Below are 27,308 nucleotides of genomic sequence, written 5' to 3' on the forward strand. Positions count from 1 at the left end.
TAGTTTGTATTCAAAATCATACGGCATAGGTGAAACTTTTGTGAAACTTATGAAGTTAAACCTTTTCCTTTATGTAGGCAACCTTAAATGATTATTTTTCTAAAAATACTTATACTTTGAATTAAATCATGAAATTTTTATGTGTTACCATATTCATAGTAAAAATCATTTTTCCAGAACATAAACCTTCAATTCAAAGTTTAAGATGGTTTTTAATTATCCAACCCAAAACAGCCCCCGGTTACACTCTGACGTCGTAAAAACAGTTTTTAAGGTGTTCTTTGAAAAACCAAGTTATACCTTGTTAAATTAGCATATATTTAAGTTATATTACAGGTCTTGAAGTATTTTAAAAGTTAAGTTAGAAGGATCTATTTAGTTTGCAAACAAGTTTGAAAACATTCAAACTATGTTCTTGTTGTTAAAATTGTATACCACAAAATATGATAGCTATATATATATGAATCGAATAAGGTTATGAACATAGATACTACCTCAAGTTCCTTGGACAAGGTTTCTGTAAAAGAGGAGTAAGAACCTAGAACCAAAAGGGTGATGGAATTGGATGAAAGATTGGAAGTAAGTTTGTGTTCTTGGAAGGATTTCTTGAAGTGTTTTTGTAAGGTTTTCTTATGAGATTTAAGTGTTGTTTTTGAAGCTAAATGATGGAGAAAATGCTTGGAGATGATCAAGTATGAAGTTAAGAGTATTTTGAGAGAGAAATGGAAGTGTAAGTATGAGAAAATGGGGTGAAGAAATGGTGTGCATGCATAAAAACGTTTTTAGGTTATAAAGGAAAAAAAAGATACCTAACTTTGTTTTCTTGCTAAATAATTCATGCTACTTGACAAATGGTTGGTTCCACATGTTTCTTAATCATTTAAGGCTGCTAAGGAGCAGATTTTTATTGGTATATACCAATAGTAAATACATCTATAAGCTGCGTATGATACGAGTACATATACTCTAGATATACGTATAGAAATTTTGTGAAAAATGGAATGAGGATTCAAATATAGCTATCTTTTGTGAATACACTTATATGGTTTTATGTATTTAAGTTCTTAAAAGTGATTAAATTCATTACTTATACGATATATGTATAAACATTATAGGTCATAAGTATTTAAGTCAAATAACGTTGCGTATGGTTATCGTTTTGAAAACTTAAGTTAGTAGTTTCAAAATATACATATAACTTATTGTTATTAATACAAAATGAGATATTAAAACATTCTTAGATCATGTTAAATATGTATATATACATATATATACACAAACGTATAATTATCATATGTTATATAGTTCGTGATATCATCTGTCAAACTAGACGGTCAAACGTTGTGTAAAACTCTTTTCAAAAACATAAATCTCAACAATTTGGATTGCTTATCATGTTGGTAAGGTTTAATTTATGTAGATATTAATCTTACAAGTATAGAATGATCGAAAAAGTGCGGGTCATTACAGGTTATTCCAAATAATATATATATATGTGTCGATATGATATGTCAAAACATTGTATACGTGTCCCGATATTTAAAATGCGTAAATAACAGTATTTAAATGATGATAAATAAAGTGCGTAAAATAAATACATAAATTAAATGACGATAAATAAAATAGCGAGAATATAAATTGCGATAAATAAACTGCGATAAATAAATTGCGATAATAAAATGTAATAAGGAATTAACAGTTAGCTAGGAACAGTTAGCTAGGATTTTGTTAGCGTGGATTCTTAACAAAATTTTCTCATGGTTAATTTGTTTGTTTCTAACAAATTTTATTTTTGTCCAATGTTTTCTTCATTATGCCACTTGTTGGATTCTGATAGAACAAAATCCAAATATGAAATTGAATGAAAAGGGTTATTCTGCTGTGAACGGATACGTATATCGGTGGTTGTAAATAGGATAGTAAATGATTGTTGAATTAGATTTGAAAGAATGTACAATGTAACTTATTAATGTGAAATCTAAATATTCCTCGGGTATTACCTACCCGTTAAAATATTTTCACCATTAACAATTTGTACAAGAGAATTTTTAATTACAATCTTCATGAAAACATATATACATATATATTTTCTTCAGATGTAATCATGGATTTAAAGAGTTAATATAATATTAATCTCATTTGATTTACCATTAGAACTAGAATACATAATCTCTAAAACATTAGAGATTACATAATTGCCATGAAGGACGAAGATAATTGATGTAGAACGATACGTAGAACGATGATTATACTCGAGGTACAGAATGAGATGTTGAGGCATGTGATGTTGAGACTTGGGTTGTTGGTGGTACTGGTGTTGATGTTGATGGTACTGTTGGTACTGGTGATGTTGCTGAAGCTGGTAGGTTTTGCAACATGTTTTTCCAAATTGATTACTCGGGCACGAAGCTCGTTAACTTTTTCCATTATTCCGGGATGATTGTCGGTCGGAACGAGCGAATGAATAAGGTTTTAAATTTGAGATAGTATATAATCATAGCGAGATATTCGGGTAATGAGGGCAAAAATAGTGTTTCGAATTGGTTCGCTGGTGAGTGCTTCATGTTCTTCGCCAAGAGTGCAGGTTGGTGGGTGGAAAGGATCGCCTTCTTCTCATCTCCATTGGTTAAGTTGACTACGAACACATCAGATGAATTAGGGATGGATGATTTGTTGATTCATTCTGGTGATACTGCTTTCGGAGCTTAGGTAAAACTCCATATCGGAATAGCTGTCGGAATCCGAGGAATTCGAACTGGTTGAGGGATTCATCTCGTACGATCAGATGAAGGATTTTCAATAAGAAATAGATTATAGGATATAGATTAGTACCCTGCAATACATAATTTACATATGCATATATAATACTAAAATCCCATAAGTTACGGAGGAATCTACGGAAGCTGTCAGGCAAAGGTAACAATAACAGATACGCTAAGATATGAATTTATCTATACACTGTCTATGTAATAGAGGCAGTAAGACGTGTCCAGACTTTAAGGATGATAAGCAAATAATTTTCGACACAAAATGATAAGCAAAACTTTTGACATGCAGACACGGTCGAAGTCCAGACCCACTAATGCATCTAAACAACTATCAGTTAGACACACTAATGCAAGACCTGGTTCGCTAAGACCACTGCTCTGATACCACATATAAAGACCCGTCCTAATCCATAAGAACGAATACAATAACATATGATTACATCTTGAGGTATTTGACCTCTATATGATACATTTTACAAACATTCCATTCATTTTAAAAGACAAACTTTCATTTCATCGAAAGTTGACAGGCATGCATACCATTTCATAATATCCATCTATAAATGATCTAATCTGTCATTTACTTAATCATAATCTTTACTGAACTCAACGACTTGAATGCAACGTCTTTTGAAATATGCCATGAATGACTCCAAGTAATATCTTTAAAATGAGCAAATGCACAGCGGAAGATTTCTTTAACACCTGAGAATAAACATGCTTTAAAGTGTCAACTAAAAGGTTGGTGAGTTCATTAGTTTATCATAAACGATCATTTTCATCATTTTAATAGACCACGAGAATTTCATTTCCATTTCTCATAAATATACGTCCCATGCATAGAGACAAAAATCATTCATATGGATTGAACACCTGGTAACCGACATTAACAAAATGCATATAAGAATATCCCCTATCATTCCGTGAAATCCTTCGGACATGATAAAAACAAATTCGAAGTACTAAATCATCCGGTACTTTGGATGGGGTTCGTTAGGCCCAATAGATCTATCTTTAGGATTCGCGTCAATTAGGCGTGCACTAATTCTCAAAATTAGTGATGTTCCCTAATTCTTAGGCTACCAAGCAAAAATGGGCATATTCGGCTTCAATCATTCAACCATATAATGTAGTTTCGATTACTTGTATCTATTTCGTAAAACATTTATAAAAATTGCGCATGTATTCTCAGCCCAAAAATATAAAGGGTAAAAAGGCAAATGAAACTCACCATACGATATTTTGTAGTAAAAATATGCATACGACGATACTGAACAATGCAGGGTTGGTCTCGGATTCACGAACCTATATCATTTATATATATTAACACACATAATTGCAATCGAACAAATTTATATATATATATATATATATATATATATATATATATATATATATATATATATATATATATATATATATATATATATATGAATTTATTAGTTATATCATTTTTATATTAATAACCTATATGTTTCATATATTCTTTTTATATATTTAAAATAAAAAAATATTACTTTTGTTATGTTATATGTATTAAATATATATATATATATATATATATATATATATATATATATATATATATATATATATATATATATATATATATATATATCATTTGTTTGTTAAAGTTATTATTTGTAATAATACTAAAATAATATTATTAATGATAAAAGTAATAATAATGATAATACTAATATTGTTAATAATGATAATAATACTAATGATGCTATTAATGATGATAATAATAATAATAATAATAATAATAATAATAATAATAATAATAATAATAATAATAATAATAATAATAATAATAAAAATAATAATAATAAAAATAATAAAAATAAGATAAATCTAATAAAAATGATAACTCTAATAATAATGTTAATAACAATAATATATTTATCTTTATCAGTATTAGTTTTATATATACGAAGATTATACTTAAATCATACTTGTCATTACCATGTACCATTTTATACTTAGGGTTATATTCCTAATAATATACCTATAATTATAGTCAGGACTAATCATGTTAATCATAATTACAATATCTATACTAGTGACATAATAATAATACTAAAAATAATAATAATAACAATAATGATATTTATGTTATTAATAATAATAAATAATAAATAATAATAATAATAATAATAATAATAATAATAATAATAATAATAATAATGATAATAATGATAATAACTACCTTTAAAGCTTTTTCCAAAAAGAATGACTCATACCGGGCTCGAACTTGAGACCTCTCATCCCCTAACACACTCCCAAAACATCCCTCTGTCTGTTGCTTTTTCTGTATTACTACTCAATCTAATTACCATAACTCATCTTTCATCATCATCATGTAATATCATTATCAATTTCTTGCTGACCATTTATCATTATCGTTTTTATTAACTCGACATCATGATCATCTCATAATGATCATCATCATACTCGTTTATTGTTATCAATTTTCCTCATAAAATCAAACTATCATCTCGTCGTCATGTATAGTCTAAAAGGAAATGGGTTTCGGCCCAATTCAGTTTCACAAGCCCAAACAATATTACAAGCCTAACAAGTAGCCCGTTAGAAACCTGAAGCAGCCCAACTTTATTAATCATATTCCTATGTCGTAGGATTTTTGTGGCATGGCTCGATCAACACAAAAATATTAACAGTGTAGCAGTAATTTAGTAATGGGTTTCGATGGCTTAAGTGAGATGAAGGTGATGAATTGTTGAAGCAAAGAGGGTGGTTTGAGGTGGCGTTTGGAGTCTGCAACAGCTCGGTATCCATTCTACACTATTACCGTAGCATTACTTTTATAGTAGAAACACAGAAACATACTCCAGTTTTGAATCATCATCGTTAACAATTGTTGTATTCAATATTCTAAATGATCATTATCATTAAAAATTACTAAAAATATATGATGGAAACGTCAAGTTTGGGGGTCCATTGTAGTGCACCGTTAGTTGGAGTTTTGTCCCACTTAATATAATATAATACGCCACTTTTTAGAATCCCATAAGGAATTTGTCAAATGGGTCGGCCATCATTGTTTATTTATATTTGTCTGCATAATTAGAAACAGTAATGAATCAACCAAAGTTGCATATTACTAGAGTTCACTTTTCTCTCTTTATATCAGAACAAAAATCTGAAAGTTGCAGCAAGTATGTATCGAATAGAATTAAAAGAACAGCAGCAAAACAGTGGCGTTTTGGTTGTGTTCAAAAGTGGTGTTGTGATTTCGATAGTGGTGACTATTTATCTTTGGTTAGGAACTAACACAGGAATAGTCATAGTAGCAACCGAATGGGTGTGAGTTTAAAAGAAACAGAAAAATATTACGACTGCCACGGTGATTTTTGGGTATTCACATCTTGAACAGAAAAAAAATATAAGATGGTGGTTTGGAAGGTCATTCACAATGGGTTTAGGAGAGAGAGATAGTGAGGTAGAGAGAGAGAGAGAGAGAGAGAGAGAGAGAGAGAGAGTGACGAGGTAGAGTAGTTGTGATGGGTTTGGTTGTTTACGACATGAAAGAAAAGCATTCAAAGTTCGTGGGGGTGATATTAGTTCGAGAAATAAAATACATAAATAGGTGGTGGTGGTTTCAAAGATGGTGGATTGGGGTGGTTCTAAGGTGGTTCATGTCCTTGTTTATGTGGTGAACAGAATTTAAAAACGAACCAATTCATAATGCGAGAAAAATAATAAAACAGGTAGATAGCTAGATAGTTCGACCATCATACCCGACTGAAACCGTAGCCATCTGGATGACAATATTGCACCTCACACTGCATCAAAAGTATAGTAGTGGACTATGAGTAAGGCTATTAAAACAGTGTATATAACCATGACTAGTTGATCGATTTGCCATAAATGCTCAGTGGTTGATGGGTTGATCTTGTAATCTAGGATGAAAATGATGGTTTAATGTGATGTTAATCGAACCATAAAAGCTTTAAAGTGATGGTGTTGTGTGGGTTAATGAAGGTTGATCGATGGTGACTATTATGATCTTGTTGGTGGGTTGATGATAGTAGTGATGGATGATCAAAGGAAATCGGGAATCAAGGTTGCAGTCTATCAATGGTGATAATGGGTGTTTTTCATAAGTGTATATCTATCTCTCATATATATATGCTACTATCTGTAAATAATAATACACCTAATATGATATTAATAATAAACTAAATCATGTCATTTGAAAAAGGAGCCTCAATCAATAATAGTACGAAGTAATAGGTGTTTAAATTAAACACAGTATTTGAGAGATAAGTTGGAAAGGAACGTTTAACAATCTCAAATAAGGTAATTCATTTAGTAATAATAATTAATAATACTGACTCTAAATCATTCATATGCAAATGATAAAGAAATGAAATAGCAAAAGCATATCGAATTATATAATAATAATTATAACATAATTAATAATAAAAACATGGGAATTAGATAATAATTCCACCGACAGTTTTCACGGATTATTATTTCGTACTCCGTTGTTAATCAGTGGCGAATAAAAGTCTTCAGAAAAATTCCATATTTTTAAATTAACTATATTTATTTATTTGGGTCATTATGGTGTAAAATTCGAGCATTAACTATTAAATAAAAATTACATTAATTATTCACTCTCAAACCCAAGTAAAATATGAAAAGTTTTAAAATTCAACAAATAGTTTCTAAATTCATTTTTAATAAGTCTAAAAATTGTAAAACCCATTTTCAGATCATCGTTTATTTTAAAATCACATACGTTCGAATTTAACTTGTTTAATATCAATCGAAACATCAAACGAGTATTACAATCATTTAATATTTATTTTTAATATATTTTATTTATATATAGAGATATATTATTATAATATTCAATATATATTTTATTAATTTTTAATAACAACAACATATAATACTTAAAATTATATTTCGAATTATTATTTATATATACATACACACATATCTATTTACAATTAATTGTTCGTGAATCGTTGGAAATAGCTGAAGGATAAATGAATACATGAACACATATATATATATATATTTTTAAGACTTCAACATTACAGACTTTGCTTATCGTGTTGAAAACATATAAAGATTAAGTTTAATTTTGGTCGGAAATTCCCGGGTCATCATACGTTTTTATTGGCCTCACATGGAATGAGATGTCAATCGAATTGTTGCCAGGTGTTGGATATGTCACATTTCAAAAACACATGGAAGTAACGCGGGTTTATACATTCCTTTACCGGTTTCCAATGGTTCGTGGGAGGATATTAGTCTTGACTTTGTTCGTGGTTTACCACGCACACAACGTAACAAAGATTCAATAATGGTGGTGGTTGATCGTTTTTCTAAGATAGCGCATTTCGTCCCGTGCACTAAAACGTTTGATGCAAGTCAAGTCGCTCGCCTATATTTTTCTGAGATTGTTAAGCTACGTGGGATTCCTAAGTCTTTAACGTCTGATCGTGATGTGAAATTCATTAGTCATTTTTGGAGGACCCTATGGGCGTGTGTTGGTTCTAAACTAAAATTTAGTAGCTCGCACCATCCCCAAACGGATGGACAAACCGAAGTGGTTAACCGTAGCTTGGGAAATCTATTGCATAGTCTTGTTGGTGATCATCCTAAACAGTGGGATCTCACGCTACCACAAGCTGAATTTTCTTTCAATAGTTCCATAAATTGGACAACTGGGAAGAGTCCTTTTGACGTAGTTTATGGTCGCAGACCGATTACTCCTCTTGATTTTTTGCCACAACACGAATTACCAGCTGCCACACAAGAAGGGTTGGAACATGCGGACCCCATGAAAGTTTTGCATGAGCAGATTCGTACACGTATTGAGAAACAAAATGATTTATATAAGTCTCGTGCTAATGAACGTCGCAAGCAGGTTGTGTTTCAAGAGGGTGATCTTGTTTGAATACATTTGAGAAAAGAGCGTTTTCCGGCAGGTCGTTTTGGTAAGCTACAACCACGGGCTGATGGACCTTTTCGTGTTCTCAAGAAGATTAATGATAACGCTTATAAGATTGAGTTACCTGGCCATTATAATGTGTTCGCTACCTTTAATGTGGCAGACCTGTCCCCGTACATTGGGGATGATGACCAGGGTCTTGACTTGAGGTCGAGTCCTGCCCAAGGGGGGAGAATGATGCAGAATCCATAAATAATAGTGGAACATGAAACAAATGGGGCCAAGTGTACCGCAGGAGATCCAATAACTAAGTTGGGCTGCATGAATATTTTAATAAGAAGATTGGGCCAGGGGTGACTTGTAACCAAAGTTAATTGAGTCTCCAGCAGAAGAGAAGACAGATCGATTCTAATTCCTAGATCGATTCTAATTCCTATTTAATTTCCTACTTTATTGCAAGTCTATCTTTAATTATGTTTTGTGTATAAATAAGGGTTTCTTTTCTTGTGAGAAACCAGTTTTTTATCAAGTGAAATAGAAAAGAAAGAAAAGGAAAAAAAAAAGGTTGACTGCCTTTTTTCCAAATTTGGTTCCTGTTCTTGCAATTGTTTTGTTCGGTTATTTCGATTCTGTGCATTATTAAATCAACAGGTGGAAAAAGTAATGAAAATGGTACTAAGGATGCTAAAGAGCCACATTCTAGTGATTCTAAAAATCAAGAAAATGGTATGAATGGGGTTGAAAATAATAAAACCTCCCTTCACTCTAAAGAATTTGAGGGGTTTGCTTCACTGTTTCGGAATGAAATTGAGTCCATGGTTAATGATGGTGCCAAGGTGGGATTAGATGAACACGAGTTAAAAGATTTCTGCACACAGTTTATTGATCAGGTATGAGTTTTAATGCCATGAATCTTCTTTATGTGAATATATGTGGGAGTAAGAAAAGGAGTAAAAGAATTCGGACTAAAGAAATACGTTACGCACATCACATTCAATTATTGGGTGTACAGGAATCGAAAATGGTACACTTAGAACCTTTTCGGATTAAGTCAATGTGAGGTAATTTCCATTACGATTATGCTCGTAGTTTGTCTAGGTGTCGTTCAAGGGGTATTATTTCGATATAGGACCCTAATTAATTTATCAAAGAGCATATTTGGTGCGATCTGAATTATGTGATTGCTAAAGGTAAATTGATCAATTCCACATCTACGTTATTTATTATTAATGTTTACGAACATCAATCAAGTCATGAGATAGTAAGTTTATGGAGTCGCTTACTTTCTTTATGAATTGTAATAATGGTGAATTTATTTTGTTTGGGGACTTTAATGAGGTAAGGGACGAAGGAGAAAGATTTGGCTCGATTTTTAATATAGAGGAAGCGAACATTTTTAACACATTTATTGGTGATTCCAGTTTGTTTGATGTACCCCTTGGGGGCAGAACTTCACTTGGGTCCATCCGCCGGCTACTAAAATGAGTCGGATTGATCGAGTAATGGTCTTCTTGAATGTCTTTTTAATCTTTTTAGACATGAAATTGTTGCTCTACAAAAGGGGTGTTCCGATCATTTACCTTCGTTATTCCACAAGGAAGTCGATGATTTTGGGCCGACCCCCTTCAAATATTTTCAGGCATAGACGTCCTATAACGACTTTGATGATGTGATTAATAATGTTTATTGTGTTGACAAGTGATGAGTACACTAATCAGAATACATTTCATGGTTGGGTTAAATGTTTAAAGTTAAAACTTAAAGGGTGGATAAATGAAAAAAGGAGAACCAATAATTTGTGGAAACAAGAGGTTGTCTTAAAAATTAATGCGATTGATATTAATATTGATTCACAAAGTGTCAATGATGTTGAGCTAATTGGAAGACGCGGGTTAATTGTTGAAGCTGAAAAATTATAAAATATTGAGGATATGGATGTGGTTAACTAGGCTAGAATAACATGGGACGTGGAAGGCGACGAGAACCCCCTTGTTTTTTCATAATTTGCTTAAACAAAGGCGGAATGATCAAGCAATTAAAGGAATCAATGTTACCGATGAATGGGGGTACGCTCCAGGTCGAATCAAAGATGAGTTTTTCCTATTTTATAAGAATAAGTATGCGATTTTGGATCAGCATCAATTCAATCATAATTTGATCCCGGGCAGAATTTTAAATGATGATGATATTCGCAAATTAGAGTGTGAAGTGTCATAAGTTGACATTTGGAAAGCGTTATGGAATTGTGGAAGTGATAGGGCTCCTGGACAGGATGATTTCACTTTCTATTTTATCAAATTATATTGGGATAAGTTGTGTACTGATTTAGTTACCTCCATCAAAATAGCCTTTGCTAATTCGCAGTTACCATATGGTTCGAGTTCGGCATTCATTACTTTGATTCCGAAGATTTCTAATCCCATGATTACAAAAGATTATCGCTCTATCTCATTAATTGGGGTGCAATACAATATCATCACTAAAATGTTGGCGAATCATTTGACTAAGGTCAATGATAAAATTATTTGTAAATAACAGTGGGTGTTAATTGCGGGTCTTCAAATTCTTGACTGCCCGTTGATTCTTTCAGATACAACGGATTAGCATAAGTGGTTAAAAAAGAAACTTTTAATTTATTGAATAGATTTCGAGAAAGCTTACAATACAGTCTCTTGGAGGTTTCTAGATTATATGTTGCTTGTTTGGGTTCGGTAGTATGTGGCGAAGTTGGATAAAGATGTGCCTTTCCTCAGAACGTACGTCTATTTCTATTAATGGTAGCCCTGCCGGTGAATTCGAGGTCCAACGTGGTTTACGTCAAGGAGACCCGTTGAGTCCTTTTTTAATTCTCATTATAATGCAGGGTTTATATATTCTTATTCGGGAGCAATCAGAATATTCTTATCCTTTGTTGCTCATATGAACTTTAGAGTGTTCCAGATGGATGTCAAATCTACATTTCTTAATGGAAAGCTGCAAGAAGAAGACAATGTCAAGCAACTTCCTGATTTTGTAAGCAGTAAATATCCTTTCCAAAACAAGATTCTTGGAGCTAGTGGTCATATGACCTATGACAAACAAAAGAAATATTTAGAATAATATTCTTAGAGTTTGATTTTAGTCTTGGGACTAAAGAGATGTTTGTTGGAATGGTTATTTATTACTGTTCTCTTCTTCTTCTCTTTCTCTTTAGCCTTGACACTACTAGAAAAATGATTTTTTCGGACAGGAGTTTTTCGGACGACAAAAGTCGTCCGCAAAAAGCCACTATCCGACAAAATTTTCTGTTTTTTCGTTCGCTTTTTCCTGAATGGTTTGACCAGCTTTTCCCGGACGACCCAATGTCGTCCAGAAAAATAGACACCCAATTATTGTACTGGCGAAAATTGGCTCCAAAAAAAGGAAAGTTTCACGCATTTTTTCTCCAGACGATTTGTCATCTAGAATGCCTTTAGGGACGATTTGTCATCTGGAATGCCTTTAGGGACAACCAGTCGAATCTGCCTACTTATACCTCATCCTCAAACACATATCCATCACATATCTATAACCATATATCCACTTAAACTGCATTATCACACTTCCAAACTCAAAATGGTGACCCTTTCACCGATGATTGTCTCAATCGAAGTGTATTACGAAAGTGAATTCCGTAATGAAATGAAAATTTACGATAACATTGACGTTCGCGACGTTGGTTTAGAGGAGCTTTTAACCTTTTTGAAAGAAAATGTTCCGTTCGAACACACAGACGTCTTATTTTATGAAGATGGCTGTGTTCCGGAATTGTCCGCCACATATCTCCGTACCGAGGATCAGTGGAACGGTATAAAAGAAACCCTGAGTTGGCGTTCTGATCGCATTTCTCTTTATTTAGTTTTGGAAGACGAAAAAACTTTTTTAACTTTTTGTTAAGTTAGTTAACTTGGGTATTATTTGTATCGTTTGTATTTGTGTATCGTTTGTATTTGTATCATTTGTATTTGTGTATCGTTTGTATTTGTATCGTTTGTATTAGTTATGTTGAATGAAATTGTTATATTGTTGTCATTTATTTTGAAAGAAAACGGATTTTAAGTAGATAAATCGATTATTATATATAAAGAGCAATATTTAAGTAGACAAACGAATTTTTTTGAATTAAACACAACAAACGACAAACATTAAATTAATATAATACAAAGTTACCGAATTAAACACACTTCAACGATAGGTAAAGTACTTATCAGACATCGTCCTACATATCCTTCAAGCACACGACTAAAATTAAACACATTTACTAAATTTAAACACACTTACTGAATTAAACACACTTCAAGTACACGACTACAAAGTTACTGGTATTGAAACAAACTAATAACGACAACGAGGATGACTACGAGCATCCAATTTAGTGGACGAACTTTCAGAACCTGAGCTCGATCCTGCCGATGTTTCAGAAACGAAGGACCGATCGACAGGTGACGTGGTTATCGGACGTCGTCCCACCAGACCTTCAACCACACCAATACTAGTAAATACACGGTTCAAAAATGCTCCGTATGGAAGATGAGGTCTTGTTTCTGCGTAACAAAGTTGATTCATTCGGGAAGCGACCAAATGAGCAATATTTACTTGGATGTTGTGAGTTATACACCAGTGAAGACATGCTTCAGTCATTGACAATCGAGTGATGTTTGGTTCACGGTGGTACATGTTACTCCTGATCGTTGAGCCATTAAACTTTAACTTTTCAATTAACGCAAGTAATGGGCGTATTCATGGGGCGCAAATTGGAAATCTAGGAATTAATATTTCGCACCTTTTTTGCGGTGGCTGTTTCGGAGTGGCATAAGGAGACTTTTGAGAAAATTTTAATGGTTTTCAAATACTTTTTTGATTTGTCGGGCATTCAAATTAACGTTTCTAAATCATATGTTTTTGGATTAGGTGTTTAGGAGACTGACCTTAACGAGTTTATTATGTAACATCCCGTTTTCTTTGTACGTGTTCCAAGGTGCGTAGTTAACTTCTTAAATGTTTAACTTTAACTGTGGTTAATTGTAAATGGTTTATCGCGTAACGCGATGGATTGGACTGAAACGCGACACCTTGAAAAACAGCATCCCTAATCGAATTGTCGCGTTTTGGTTACCTATGTCACGTCCTGGTCGTCGCGAAACGCGACTGGTTGTCGCGAAACTCGACATTGTCGCAGATCTGACCATTTAACCCGTTTTTAAGGGTATCTTTTGGGGTGTTTTGGTCCTTTCACTTTGTGGACGGTTTGGGGAACATAAAAATTGATCCAAGCTTGTCCTAAACACATTTAACACTCTTTCACCTACACACTTAAAGTCTAGAGAGAGAGTTAGAGTTTTAGAGTGAGAGAGCTCACTTTGGGGAAGAAGAAGACCAAATCTTGCCCGAGTCCAAGTTTTAAAGTTGTTCCCTACATCTCTAGCTACGTTTTGGTAGTAGTGGTAAGTTTTAACTCCGTGTTTTGAGTTCAATTTGATTTATAGCTAGGGTTTGTTCATGTGTGACTTGTAAGACCCATTTGGGGGTTAAATGGGTGAATTTGGGCAAACTTGAGGTATGGAAACCCTAAGGGTTGTGGTCTAGGGTTTGGACTTGTAATTTGGTGATTATAGAGTTAATTGTGTTGTTGAATCACTAACACACTTATGTGTTAGTGAAAGTTTTGTTAATGAGTTCAAGTTTGACCAAATGGTGGGCCTTGACTTTAAAATGGGTCAAAAGGGTAATGGTTGACCTAGTTGGGCAAGATGGGTATGAAAATACCCTAAATTTGTGTTAGTTGGTGTTATTGGACTTTAATAACTAGCTTTTAGTGATTAATGGGAAGTCTTGACTTTGGATGGGCGGTTTTTGTGCAAATGGGTCATTTAATGCATTTGGGTCATTAAATGCACAAGTATTAAATGTTGGTGTCTAGTCCAACTAGTTTGTATGTTGAGTGTGTACTTAATGTATTAGGTACTTTGCCTTGAAGCTTGCAGATTTTTTTAATCATCACCTAAGCATGAAGGTGAGTGGAATAATTATATGCGTATGTATATGATTTATCTATTTGCGGGGTATGGGTTTAAATTTCGATGTTGACAATACCATATCCTTGTGTGAGTTACTATTTGATGAGGGTTTAAAGTTCAGTGTTAACGATACCTCATGTATGGAGTTAAAGTTCGATGTTGACGATGCCATACCACTATTGTAGTGATTTTGATGAGGGGTTAAAGTTCAATGTAGACGATACCTAATATGTGGGTTTTAAGTTCGATGTTGACGATACCACATTAAATGGGGAGGATGGGGTTTAAGTTCGATGTTGACGATACCATTCGCGGGGCTAGCCTTGAATACTAACGGATGTTTTGAACATCGATGTGTTGTGTGTTGCTTACTATTGTAACAATTTATATTGTTCGGGTTATGCTTTTTTCGTGCTAGCTTGAGTAATTGAGATTTAGCGTTATACTTGTGATGGTATGCTAATTAAGTTACTAGCGTGTATGCGGTAATTGTGTAGGTGATTGCAAGTAGGTAAATTATATATGTATGTGTATAATTATTGCATTCACTAAGCATTTTGCTTACCCCTCTCGTTGTTTACTTTCTAGGTACAAGTTTGGAGATGGGGAAAGGGGTTGCCGGGAATTAGATATTCCCATGATGATTGCGTAGGCATAGCTTTTGGAAGACGGCCTATTGTTTTGGGTAGTTTAGCCCCAAACCATGCTCGTGTGTCGTTTGGTTTAAAGCTATCATTTTAAGGTTGAACTTGTAATACATTTGATTAAGGGGCCTTCGTGCCAATTATGTAAACTTTAACTTGTTGAACGTTTAAATGTTTTGTATGAATTGATCGACATCATGTAACAATTTAAGTGGCGTGATAATGGTTTACTATAAAAAAAATTTTGTCGGGTATAAAGACGAGTTGGGTCGTTCAAGTGGTATCAGAGCATGATCTAAGGGATTTAAGCGACTTGAGATAGGTGCCTAGACTTAGACTTATTTGTGTATGCATTTTATGCGGGACTTGTAGGAGACGGGTCGGACCTGGTTTGGTTATTGCCTAGGTTAGGTGAACTAACTTTGAGTTAATTGTTTTGTATTGTGTTTGCAATCATCAAGCGAGATAGGTATTGTACTAGCGAGTCAATGCGCCGTACTCGCGTAATAATGACTAGCTACCATTGTTACGGGTGCAAATCGTGTCAAACAAGTGATGTACGATGAGTGTTGATCAAGATGGGGTGGTATGTTATATGTTGTTTCCATTCGTTCCGTTATTTAACCTATTTCGTTTTATAGAATGAAGATGAGAAACGGGCACGATACCGATAACGGGGGTACGAGTGAAGACTCCGACTTCACGGCTAAGGTTGAGGCCATCTTTAAAAGTCAAAAGAAGAAATGTGATGGCCCCGTCAATACACTTAACGGCTCCTCACTTGGTCCCACAGCTGGATCGAACTTAAATGATTTTAATAAACGACATTGCATTCTTTTATTTCAAAAGTTTCCCAAAAAGAAAACATACCAAAATATGTAGTTTAAACAACCCAACATATTAATAACCAAAGTTGACATAAAACTTTGTCAACAATACCCACAAGTTTAAATTATCCAAAAATAGAATGCAAGTTCTAAGTTTCATAAATGTTTAACAAAACCTGTTCAAATGCATGCAAACTCTTCTAACACAGCGGAAACATCAAACAAACTCAAGTACCTGTGAAAACATGCGAGTAAACCGTCAACAAAAATGTTGAGTAAATTATAGGTTTAACTAAACGTATAAGCTTTAGACCACAAGATTTAAATGTTAAAAAACATAAAACATTATTCCATTATCAATGAGCCACCTGGTAACCACTTAACCCTTTATTTACCCTTGCTAAACACAATAAATAATATACATTGAATAAGTGTATCTACAACAAAATACGAACTACTAAACATTCCGATTATAAATTGCTAGCGCGACTAGGTCGAAATGGGGTTGTCAAACCCGATAGATCTATCCGTAGGATTCGCGTTCACCAGTAGAAACCAGTGATTACAGTTACCAGACTAGGGAATATTTTTGTTCAACTCATAATGAATAATTTAATTTAATTGCCACTTGTGTCTAAATGTAAAATAAGATGCATGTAATCACATCCCAAAAATATACCTTGAAAAGTATGTAAAAACGAGACTATAACTCACCTTAAAGCAAATGAAGTAACCAGACAAAAATGCGAACATCAATGAAGTAAAGTGATCAAGTATGATCACAACGCCGACCTATAAATAAAGCAGGTCGATATAAATAACTAACTTAGGTCAAGTCTTAGTATGATAGCTAGTGTACATGTTGCAAGTAGACATAGAACAACACTCAACATGCATCGGTTTGATCGGAACAGCGTACGGACACACACTTTCTATTTTTAGAAAGTTTCTATATTTAGCAGGTTTCCATTTTTGGAAAGTCTCTATTTTAGGAAAGTTTCTATTTTAGGAAAGTTTCTATTTTTGGAAAGTTTCCAAATTTAGAAAGTTTTCATATTTAGAAAGTTGCTATTCTTGGAAGGTTTATAAGTTAGGAAAGTTTCCTTAATTAGAAAGTCAACAAAAGTCAACTGAAAGTCAAAGTCAACCGAAAGTCAACTCAAAAGTCAACATTGGCCAAACATAATCAACATTAATTTTAAAAGTATAAGTTTTATTAATAATATATGTTACAATGTTATTTAAAGTCATATACGTATAATTATGTCATAACATAAGTTTAATTTAAATTAAATGAATTATTAAAGTTAACATAAAATTAAATGATATAATTAATATAACATAAGTATTTAATTAATTAATTAAATATTAGTCATAATATAAGTATTATTAATTAATAATAAATTTTAAAATATCATAAGTATTATTAATTAATAATGAATTATTAATCATATCATAAGTTTCTATTTATAATTATTAAATCATAAGTATTTAATAATTAAATTATAATTAAATAATAACTAAGCCTTATAATAATTAAATAATTAATCAATCCTTATTATAAGTCTTATAATAATGATCTCATTATATAAGTTTAATACTTATCATAAGTATTTTCCATTAATAATAAAAGTATTATTAATCATAAGTTTAATTAAAAGTTTAATTAAATCACAGGTAATTAAATAATGATATAATAAATATATATCATAAGTCTTAAATTATAATAATAACTGTTTATATCATAAGTAATTTAATAATAATGAAAATCATTATTTATATAATAAGTTTTAATAATTAACCATAAGTTTTAATTAAAAGTTCACCTGGTCATAACTTGAGCCCCGGGTGTCGGTTTTCGGCGAGTCTTATATATATCTCCGCCTAACCAAACCACCCGACACATTAATGCACTCAAGAACATCCAAAGAACAGCAACCAAGTTGTGATGATCAACCATTAAACAACTTGGAGCTTTAATCCGTTCAAAAACACGTTTAAGTCATAACGGGTGATCCGTGGCTCGGATTTCGATGACCCGAACATGAAAATTCATCCCATCATCAATCCTAACACACTAGTACACCCTAAAGCCTCCAAAAGTGGTCAGAAAGTCGGACCATACCTGATTCAATTCATTTTTATATTTTAATCTCAACAAAACACCATTTTAAGCATAACTAGAGCTCCGGGAATCGAAATGACATGAATCCGGAGTCTAAAATTAATGTCTTGATGAGAGGAACTCATCTAGACACTTTAATTTCACTTTTATAACAGTTATGTCTACAAAAATTAACAAACAAACCGCTGTCCCAAAACAATCAAACCGAAAATATATATAATCGAGCATTTCTACGCATACAATCAACAATACAATAACATATAAGCATCATACTATCATTATAACATGTAAAAATAGAAAAATTAAAGTAAAATTGAAAATCTAGGGTTAGGGTTTATACCCTAATCGAGAAAAGAAAGATATCAACGTGTAGAGAAGAACGTGTAGAATCCGATTGTATAAACGATTTGATGATTTAAGTAATATTTTGTTGAAGGATGATGATGATGGTGGTGTGCTAGGCGATGGAAAAGGGAAGGATGAGAGGAGGAGGAGAGAAAAAAAATTAGATTTAGGTTAGAATGAAGTGGTGTAGTGTAGTTATGAATCAAGATCACAAGTTTAGAAAAATTGACAATTCCTCCCCTCCACATGGGAGTTTCGGCCGAACCTTGCCCCAAGCAGTGGGCTCCTTAGCCCACTTTGATGATTAGGAGAAAAGCTTGTGGCCCGAATGCTCGATCGAAACCCGAAACGCGAAAACACGACTACGCGATTGAAAATTCGGAGAGATAACAAATACGCGATGAAAAATATATATAAACACTATATATAAATCTATGACATTAAAATATCATATTTAAAATAATTAGGACTTAAAAATTCTAAAAGCTTGACCGTTGGTTTGAAAACCGAATAGATTCGCAGGATAGAAATCCGCGACACGTAGAAACGTATAACTTAAAATATGAATACAAATATTCATTTAACACATAATAATTTATATATTATCACAAAAATAATAATATAGGTCATAGAAATGACGTGGCACGAGTAACAATTAACGGTCGTTAAATAATTAACGGTAAAAGATAACGAAAAAAGTAGGGTCGTTACACTACCTTCCCGTTACAGAAATTTCGTCCCGAAATTTAAGCAGGTGCAGGGGTTGACTCTACATCTGGGAACAAATGCGGGTACTTCTGCTTCATCTGATCTTCACGCTCCCAAGTGAACTCGGGACCGCGTCTGGCGTTCCATCTAAGTCGGACAATAGGAATTCTACTCTGCTTAAGAGTCTTAACCTCTCGATCCATAATTTCAACAGGTTCCTCAATAAAATGTAGTTGCTTATCAACATGAAGTTCCTCCAGAGGAATAGTCTTATCGGCCTCGGCCAAACACTTCTTTAAATTCGATACATGAAAAATGTCGTGAACAGCACTGAGTTCTTGTGGCAATTTCAAATGATAAGCCCCTGGTCTAACTATCTCAATAATCTCAAACGGTCCAACAAAACGAGGACTCAACTTTCCCCTTTTACCAAAATGTATCATGCCCTTCCAAGGTGATACCTTCAACATAACACGATCACCGACCTGAAATTCAATATCGTTCCTTCTCTTATTAGCATAACTCTTTTGCCGACTTCTGGCAGTTCTCAATCTTTCCTTAATCTGTACGATCTTCTCGGTAGTCTCATGAATAATCTCTGGACCTGTGAGTTGAGCATCCCCAACCTCATTCCAACAGACATGAGACATACACTTTCTACCATATAGAGCTTCAAATAGTGCAACTTTAATACTTGCATGATAGCTGTTATTATAAGAAAATTCAGCTAGTGGCAAATATCTATCCCACCCATTACCAAAATCAATAAGACACGCTCGTAATATGTCTTCTAACATTTGAATGGTCCTTTCACTTTGACCATCCGTCTGTGGATGATAAGTAGTGCTCATATCCAATTTAGTTCCCAAAGCTTCCTGTAAGGATCTCCAAAACCTCGATATAAATCGACTGTCTCGGTCTGAAATAATAGATACAGGAACACCATGTCTAGAAACAATCTCCTTCAAATACAAACGAGTAAGCTTCTCCATTGAATCTGTTTCCTTAATCGACAAAAAGTGAGCTGACTTAGTGAGTCGATCTACAATCACCCAAATGGTATCATAGCCACCCGCAACTCTCGGTAACTTCGTAATAAAATCCATCGTAATACCTTCCCACTTCCACTCGGGAATCTCAGGTTGCACCAACAGTCCAGACGGTTTTTGATGTTCAGCTTTAACCTTAGTACAGGTCAAACACTTAGTCACATAAGTAGGCACATTATCCTTCAAATTAGGCCACCAATACAGCTCCTTAAGATCATGATACATCTTTCCTGAACCAGGATGAATAGAGTACCAAGACTTATGAGCTTCATCCAAAACAAGTTGTCGCAAATCACCAAATTTCGAAACCCAAAGACGTCCCGCAAAATATCTAGTACCATCTGCTCGTACCTCAAACTTCTTAGCCATGCCTCTGACTTTCTCGTTCATAAGATTCTCCTCCTTTAAGGCTTCTTGTTGTGCCACAAGAATTTGCCTAGCGAGGTTGGTTCGAATTGTCATATTCAAGGCTCTAAACCTGCGAGGTTCAGCCCTCTCTTTATGACTTAACGCATCAGCCACAACATTGGCCTTTCCTGAATGATATAAAAGTTCACAATCATAATCATTCAATGTCTCAACCCATCTTCGTTGCCTCATATTCAACTGTTTTTTATCAAGAATATGTTGAAGACTTTTGTGATCAGTGTACACTGTACTTTTGACCCCATAGAGATAATGTCTCCAAATCTTAAGTGCAAACACAACAGCTCCCAACTCTAAATCATGGGTTGTATATTTCTGTTCATGGACCTTCAACTGATGTGACGTGTACGCAATAACTTTCTTTCGCTGCATCAAAACACAACCAAAGCCCTGACGCGAAGCATCACAATAAACAACAAAATCATCATTACCCTCAGGTAGTGACAATATCGGAGCACTAGTCAACTTCTTCTTTAGAGTTTGAAAAGCATTCTCTTGTTCATCCTTCCACTCATACTTCTTCCCCTTGTGCGTTAAAGCAGTTAGAGGTTTCGTTATACGAGAGAAATCTTGAATGAACCTTCTATAGTAACCTGCCAACCCTAGAAACCGACGAATCTGTGTAGGAGTTTTCGAAATTTTCCACTTTTCAATTGCCTCAATCTTGGCAGGATCAACTTGTATTCCTTGTTTACTAACAATATGTCCAAGGAATTAAACTTCTCTTAACCAGAAAGCACACTTAGAGAACTTAGCGTACAACTCTTCTTTTCTAAAAAAATCAAGCACTAACTTCAAATGTTCTCCGTGCTCTTCATCACTCTTGGAATAAATAAGGATGTCGTCGATGAAAACAATAACGAATTTGTCCAGATAGGGTCTACACACACGGTTCATGAGGTCCATGAACACAGCAGGTGCATTTGTCAATCCGAACGGAATAACAAGGAATTCGTAGTGACCGTAACGGGTGCGAAAAGCGGTTTTCGGAACATCAGGTTCTTTAACACGCAGTTGATGATAACCGGAACGAAGATCGATCTTAGAATAAACAGACGAACCTTGAAGCTGATCGAACAGATCATCGATTCTAGGAAGAGGGTAACGGTTTTTAACTGTAAGCTTGTTTAATGCACGATAATCAATGCACAAATGAAACGAACCATATTTCTTCTTAACAAGTAGAACAGGAGCTCTCCAAGGGGACGAACAAGGACGAATAAAAATAGTTGCAACAATGAAGGAGAAATATATGGAGTAGTCACATCGGCGGCATAGATATTTAAGGCAATTCTCTTAAAGGAGATAACGAGGATCATGGACTTCAAAGTAAATTTTCATTACATTTCCGAAAGGAAGACGTACGAAAGGTGTGATATTTCAATGAGAGTGAACTTCCTTGTACAATAAGCGAGGAAATCTAGGATTCATCCATATTCTTAAATTTATGTGCGGATGAAAGGAACGCGAATCATAGGTTATAAAGAATGGCCGACTCCAGGTGAGATGAATCTCCAAAAATAATTTCATGCACCTCAAAGTATTGAATCCTAGGATTGATGTTTACGAGGGTGTTGCGGTCGACAGCGAATATTGAGAGTAGAAACACCACAAACGGTCTAGTGTAATATATATCCATGATACCCACTATAACAACAGTTGGGGTAGAAACCCACCTAGCGCCTTTTCTACAATAGGGTGACCACCGAGTGTACCCCAGAAAATTGATTTATCGGTCCACGTTTCGGCCATGTCCAACCCTAAGAGGGAAAGCTTTATGAGCGCAAAGACTTTCCAAAAAATTTTATAAAACCGGCATCCAAAGTGGTGTAAGAGTTTCTATCTATGAACTTAATGGTAAGTTTCATCCTTAAACGGAGGATGAGAAGAACTGTGATCCAAACACCCTGTAGAGTAATCGAAAATTTGATAAAATCAATCAAAGGAGTTTTGAAAAAGCTTTAAACTTTTGATGTGACAACATAAACGGAGCGAAGTTCTTAGTAAATTTAGAAGTATGTACAACGTGTACCATTTTATATAAAACAAATTGACTTAGTCAAAAAGCTCAATAAATGAGTGGTTTTAAAATATTTTTGAAGGTATGATTTAGTATATACTAGCCAAAATGGGTGAGGGTAAATTTATTCATTTGAATCCATACGTACATATATGATTTTATAAATTGCATACATGACAAAATATTTCATTACTTCTATTCGCCCATAAATCTCGTGAGAACTGCCCAATTAAACAAATGTGTAAAACTCCTGATGATAAACAGAGTATCTGTATTTCAGAGGTTACGAGTTGAAGTAAGATCGTGGAAGATCGAGTAAAGGACATGAATCGTCGTGCGACATTTGACCAACAAATGTTACGAGGTCATGAAAACCAATGAGTTTAAATGTTGTTTTAACTATTATCAGGACATAAGTCCTTGGGCCAAAACTGTTCCCGAGCGAAGCTGTTGCTAACAAGCGAGTTATGAAGGATAGAGCATGAGATAGATAATCTGATTAAAACGAGCTTCTCGTATATCAACAAATAAAATAATGAATATCTTCCCTACCCATGTAATACATCAGAATTTCTGAATGAGTAGTGTAAAAATTTTCTTTGACTCGCTTTCTATTCCTCATGTCACAATATTGGGATTTCTTTATGAATAAATGCAATATAATCACGTTGGCCTGACGCCATTATATTTTACTAATTTATAGTTCCATTCTAATAGCACTACATGAGGTCAGGATACGCGATCAACCTCGAATTTTCACACAATTTCTCTAAAGCGATTTCTTAAACAATGTGCTAAGGATAGCACAAGAGACAAAAACATTAAAAGTAATGAATAGGAGTAACGATGGCATAAAAATGTATTCGAAGTACCAAGAATCTCTAAAAGTCAAGAATGACGCTTTCCGGTTCAAAACCAAAGCACATAGGCACAACGGCACAAAGACATGTAATATAACAAGAATGTTATATACCTAAACATAATAGCTGACATTGAAATGCCGAGCATTTAGAAGTCAAGAATGACATCCCTCGGTTTCACTACTCGAGGTGTTCTTATAAGGATAAGTTCGCATGAGTCAGAGAATACGTTTAAATCGGAATGGGAGTTGCTCCCGGATTCGGAACATAATAGAGGTGTACGTATGATAACAATATACATACCAATACGATACAAATAATCACATATAATAATATATTATAGGCCAGGATGTAGACTAGACTCACTAATGCACCCTATTGACTCGGGTAAAGACATCAATGCAGCCTAATTCCCTACAACCAAAGCTCTGATACCAACTATGATGGCCTCGTCAATACACTTAACGGCTCCGTCACTTGGTCGCACAGCTGGATCGAACTTAAATGAATTTAATAAACGACATTGCATTCTTTTATTTCAAAAGTTTCCCAAAAGAAAACATACCAAAATATGTAGTTTAAACAACACAACATATTAATAACCAAAGTTGACATAAAACATTGTCAACAATACCCACAAGTTTAAATTATCCAAAAATAGAATGCAAGTTCTAAGTTTCATAAATGTTTAACAAAATCTGCCCAAATGCATGCAGACTCTTCTAACACAGCGGAAGCATCAAACAAACTCAAGTACCTGTAAAAACATGCGAGTAAACTGTCAACAAAAATGTTGAGTGAATTATAGGTTTAACTAAACGTATAAGCGTTAGACCACAAGATTTAAATGTTAGAAAATATAAAACATTATTCCATTATCAATGAGCTACCTGGTAACCACTTAACCCTTTATTTACCCTTGCCAAACACAATAAATAATATACACTAAACAAGTGTATCTACAACAAAATACGAAGTACTAAACATTCCGATTATAAATTGCTAGCGCGACTAGCTCGAAATGGGGTTGTCAAACCCGATAGATCTATCCGTAGGATTCGCGTTCACCAGTAGAAACTAGTGATTACAGTTACCAGACTAGGGAATATTTTTGTTCAACTCATAATGAATAATTTGATTTAATTGCTACTTGTGTCTAAATGTAAAATAAGATGCATGTAATCACATCCCAAAAATATACCTTGAAAAGTATGTAAAAACGGGACTATAACTCACCTTAAAGAAAATGAAGTAACCAGACAAAAATGCAAACAGCAATGAAGTAAAGTGATCAAGTATGATCACAACGCCGACCTATAAATAAAGCAGGTCGATATAAATAACTAACTTAGGTCAAGTCTTAGTATGATAGCTATTGTACATGTTGCAAGTAGACATATAACAACACTCAACATGCATCGGTTTGATCAGAATAGCGTACGGACACACCTTTTCTATTTTTAGAAAGTTTCAATTTTTAGCAGGTTTACATTTTTGGAAACTATTTTAGGAAAGTTTCTATTTTAGAAAAGTTCCTATTTTTGTAAATTTTCCAAATTTAGAAAGTTTCCAAATTTAGAAAGTTGCTATTTTTGGAAGGTTTATAAGTTAGGAAAGTTTCCTTAATTAGAAAGTCAACAAAAGTCAACTGAAAGTCAAAGTCAATCGAAAGTCAACTCAAAACTCAACCTTGGCCAAATATAATCAACATTAATTTTAAAAGTATAAGTTTTATTAATAATATAGGTTATAATGTTATTTAAAGTCATATATGTATAATTATGTCATAACATAAGTTTAATTAATTATGTCATAATTGCTTTTTCCGTCAACTTTTCCGTTTAACTATTTTAAACTCCGTTATATGTTTATAACATCTCCCGTTAATACGCGTTTCAATTATCTTGTTTTAGGTAATTTAACGCACCCGATTGCAACTTGAGGGACTTGTTTCGCCAAGACACCAAAGTGGTGACTAGCCACTTGACTAGTCAAACTCTTCCACCTCATTTCTTAATTTAATTTTTCCTTTTCATCTAATACTTCCACCATTCTTTAAATTCATCAAAAAGCAATTCCTCATCCAAATTCGTTCAAGAAGGATTCGATCAAAACAAATTACATATTTGAACTCCTCGTGATCTCCTCTTCGATTCCATACCGATTTCATCAAATTTGGGTAACTTTCTAAAATCACTAATATTATGTGTTCTTGAGATTTTTGAGTTAAAAGGTTGTTAATTAGTGTCTATGGCTCAAGTCTAGTATGATTATGTGTTTTGTATGCTTGTTCTTGCTATTTTGATGTAACTAGTTCATATTGAAAGTTCACATGCTTAATCTTGAATTTTGAGTGTTCATATGTTGTTTGATGCTAAGAGTTCATGTTTTAATCTTATTCCTAGTGTTACTAGCTTCGTTATGATGTATGGTTTGGTTAAAGAAACCTTCTAAACTTGATTATGAAATTTGGTGAATTTGAGTTAGGGTTTCATGAACTAGAAATGGACTTTTGATGCTTTAAATGACACGAAATGCTAATTGTAAGTGTTAGGTTGTGTTGTATGCTTAATTACCTTCGAAACGGCATATTGTTCATGTAATTTGGTTACCAAATCATTAAATGGCATTTATGACTTGTATGCATTGAATGAGGAACATTAATTGTGGTTTTTGGTTGTTGTAAGTGGAAATTTGATTGATGATATGTGTTTAGTTGCATCCCTCGTCAAAATACCTTTCCAACGATGTATGATAGGCATTATAAGTGTTTGCGGGTCAAGTGTTGTGTTAGAATTGGTTTTGGCTCGTGCATACTTGTGGAAAAGCAGAAACAGACCTGCCCAGTGGGTGGCGCGGCGCGCCCCTATACCTGCGCGGCGCGCCAATAGGCCTGGCCAGAATCTGCTCAAATTGTCCCATTTCACGCGAAATGTTTGACTAGCTATTGACCTCCGATTCACATGAAACTTGTTTTAATACACTTGTATAAGAATAATTAGCATAGAAAAATAGTCCGGGACCCGACCCGAACATGTTGACTTTTTCGTTGACTTTGACCCGACCAAGTTTGACTTTTTGTCAAACTTAACCAATTAATTATGCAATCTTTCTAACATGATTCTATACTTGTATCTTGCATGAAACTTGACAATTTGCTTCACATGCTACATAATCGAGTCGTGTCGAGCCACAGGACTAATTGAACATCTTTGACCCTGCGTGACTATCGTTATTGATACAACCTATTTGTTTAGGTCGAGACTAGCACTGTTCTTTGCACGTTTACTTGTCGGAGTACTAATACACTCTTGCAATCAAAGGTGAGATCATAGCCCACTCTTCAAACACTTTTATACTTTAAAAATCGTGGGATGAGAAAACATATACAATACATACTTACATATGCTTTTCATACTTTAACGTTTTGAATACTATACAAAAGCAAAGATACATACGAGTTAGAACGAAAAGCCTCAAGTCCAATTATCATTAGTTACACTTGTAGGGTGTAAGCGAGAAATTATGTTGTGTGGCCATGCGGGTTTAACGAACCCTCATTCGAA

This window comes from Rutidosis leptorrhynchoides, chromosome 2 (genome assembly GCF_046630445.1).
Source record: "Rutidosis leptorrhynchoides isolate AG116_Rl617_1_P2 chromosome 2, CSIRO_AGI_Rlap_v1, whole genome shotgun sequence".
Classification (NCBI taxonomy): domain Eukaryota; kingdom Viridiplantae; phylum Streptophyta; class Magnoliopsida; order Asterales; family Asteraceae; genus Rutidosis; species Rutidosis leptorrhynchoides.